We start from the raw sequence: 2,853 nt of genomic DNA, 5'->3' as shown, positions 1-2,853 counted from the left end.
GCCTGGCCATGAGAATTGACAAGTAAGGTAGCCTCTCTTCTTGCACTGAAAGATGCCCACTCGATTGTCAAAGTAGGTTCTAATGTCCATGCTTTTCTCCTGTTGGGGCCTTGTCGATTTGCTGGGAGCAATCTGGGTCTTGATGGGAAATGAAACATTTAATTTGTCCTTGCAGCTGGCTTCCTTTCATTTCCTGCGCCACGCCGAGGTCAGCCCTGTGTCCAACTCCTTCGCTGCCCACATGCCGCAGACACTTGCATCTAGTTCCGCCAGACCCATGACGTCATTTCCGGGAGATGTGTGTGGTGGTTCCCATTGTGGGTTAGTCGGCAGGCTCCATGCACGCTGGCGGTCTGTCCACCTGGGTGCCCCGGGCAGACACATCTGGCATCGACAGGACCTCATTCCAGCACAGGATCCTCCACCGGTATGTGAGACCTCTCACCGCATGCATGCAGCTTCAGCATCTCCCCTTCCCTGACAGCCGATTGGTCACCTTAGGAGTCCTTGGAGTTTCTTGTCACACATGCAGCCACCTCCCCCAGGTACTTTCTTTGCTGGCCAAAAGTTTTGTGTTCACAGTTGGTTCGCACTTTGCGTGGCATGGTTCAATAAACTGTTACTGTCTTACCTTTGAAGATCTGGCATTTTGATTCTGCTCAGGTACAGTGCTTTATCCTGTATTGTTATTTGCACAGAAGAAGCTGAATCCATTTATGTTTTTCTTTTCTCTCCATGTTTCTGTATAAGAGGGCTGAAAGTGTCGAAGAGAATATTTGATTTGCCCACAGACTTACAATCTTCCCCGGCTTTTTCCAGCATGCCATGACTGCGAATATCACAGATTTCATTAACTTTTCTATATTGAATTTTACCCAGTGTTCTCTTTTTCTAGGCCCTTTCCCAGGAATGGACATGAAATAAAATTGTAGAAGAACTGTATGTCAGCTGTGTCAGATTTCTCTGCAGCAGGATCTTAAATGTGGAATTCTAAGGTTTCTACAACATCTTTCAGCTGCTCTAATCCAGGGTAGGCAAAGAAAGCAATAGGCATTCAACCATATTACTCTCTCCTGGGACTGAGAGAAATCTACTAAATTATTTCTGCGTGACTGTACAAATAGAATCTACAGTAGCTCACATTGTTGGGAAAATGAATGCTGCCATGGCAATACATATTTTTAGATTTCACATAGATGTACAGGGATTGATTTACTAAAGGAGTCATTTTCATTTTTGGTAAAGCAAACTTAACTGGACGTTTAAAGTAAACATAGGTTCACTTTACCATGTGTAAAAATGAATCCTTAATTAAATCTCTCCAGAGTGTAAAGCAAAACAGAGCTTAGGGATGTGAGGCTATGGATGATGCCGAGTGATTAGGTGGCTAAAAAGTTAGCCATAAACTTATGCAGATATTTTACCAGAATGATCACTGCTTTGGATAATAGAACAGATGGATTTTTGGTAGCAGAAATCCATGTGCATTTTCTTTTAAAATGATGCGGTTTTCTACTATTGCTATGGGGCTTTATATGGTCAGTATATACATACGTATGCTATGAGTAATATATGTTTATTGATGTATATGTGACCTAACTGTGCCCTTTCTATATTTTAGAACACATGTGTCAAACACAAGGCCCGGGGGCCGAATGCGGCCCTCCAGGCAATTTCATGTGGCCCTCGCACCTCTCCTGCATCTGCTGCAACCCCCTCATCTCTGTCTCCACCTTGTCTCAGCATTTGACAGCAAAGAGGAGGACAGAATTCCTCATAAAGATTCTGTGCAGCTGCACCAACCCCTTGCCTCCCCTGGTCTCAGCATTCAGAAAACTCCAGCCCTCCTCTGGTCCTCCTCCAGACCCTGCACTTTCTGCTTCCCAGCTCTATCCACAGCTTCTTCCAGGCAGCAGCACACGGTAAAGGGGGGGGGTACTGTGATGTAAGGGAGGGTGGGGGACTTCTGACCACTGATAGTGGGGGCGGCTCTTGACATCTGATGTAAGGGTAAGGAGGCTCTGGACATCTAATCTTACAGATATAACCGGCCCTTTGAGGGCAACCATAATGCTGATACGGCTCACAATGAAATTGAGTTTGACACCCCTGTTTTAGCATCATCTCATATTGTATTCACTTACCCCTGAAGAAGAAATGATCGTTTTTTCCAAACGCGCTGGGTCTATACTTCTGTTTGTATACAGATGAATGTGGTTACTTCTCTAAATCCAACAATAGCATTTCTTATTACCGCACTGATATTTTAGTGCATGTAGTTGTCTTGTTTTTTTATATACACGTTAATAAAGTACATTGTTTAATATTTTATATCATGTTGACATTTTTGCCCTCAAAAATCCAGTTAAAGGGGGTTCTGTCCATACAGTCCAGTTATTAGGGATGTGGGCATTGTTTTCCTTAAACAGCAATCAATCCTATATATGAATAATATAACATACAAAACATGTATGATAAACTCACAGAGACTGTTGCTGATCTTTTAAGATTTTGACAGACTCATTTATGTGTTTTTTAAGTGATGTCAGTGGCCATGGCCACAGAGGGGGAGAAGGAGGAAGTACAATCAAAAATGCCCTGAAAATAAGGTAAGGGACCCCCGAAAAAAATGCCTGAAAATGCCCAATTGTTGATCAGCATAGCGAGCACTCCAGGAATCACTACAGTTGCAAAATAGGCTGGAACTCAAGCTACTCCTTTCCTTCCTTGGTGTATGGCTGACTTGTACTCACTCAGTCTCAGCAGAGCTCAGTGAGGAGAACTCTGAGAGCTGATTGGAGGGAAGAGACACACCTCCTTCACACAGAACACAGGAACAGAGCTGAGGCTGTC

This window comes from Pelophylax lessonae, assembly GCF_965119305.1.
Source record: "Pelophylax lessonae genome assembly, chromosome: 1".
NCBI classification, from domain to species: Eukaryota; Metazoa; Chordata; class Amphibia; order Anura; family Ranidae; genus Pelophylax; species Pelophylax lessonae.
This window is presented reverse-complemented; position numbering follows the sequence as displayed.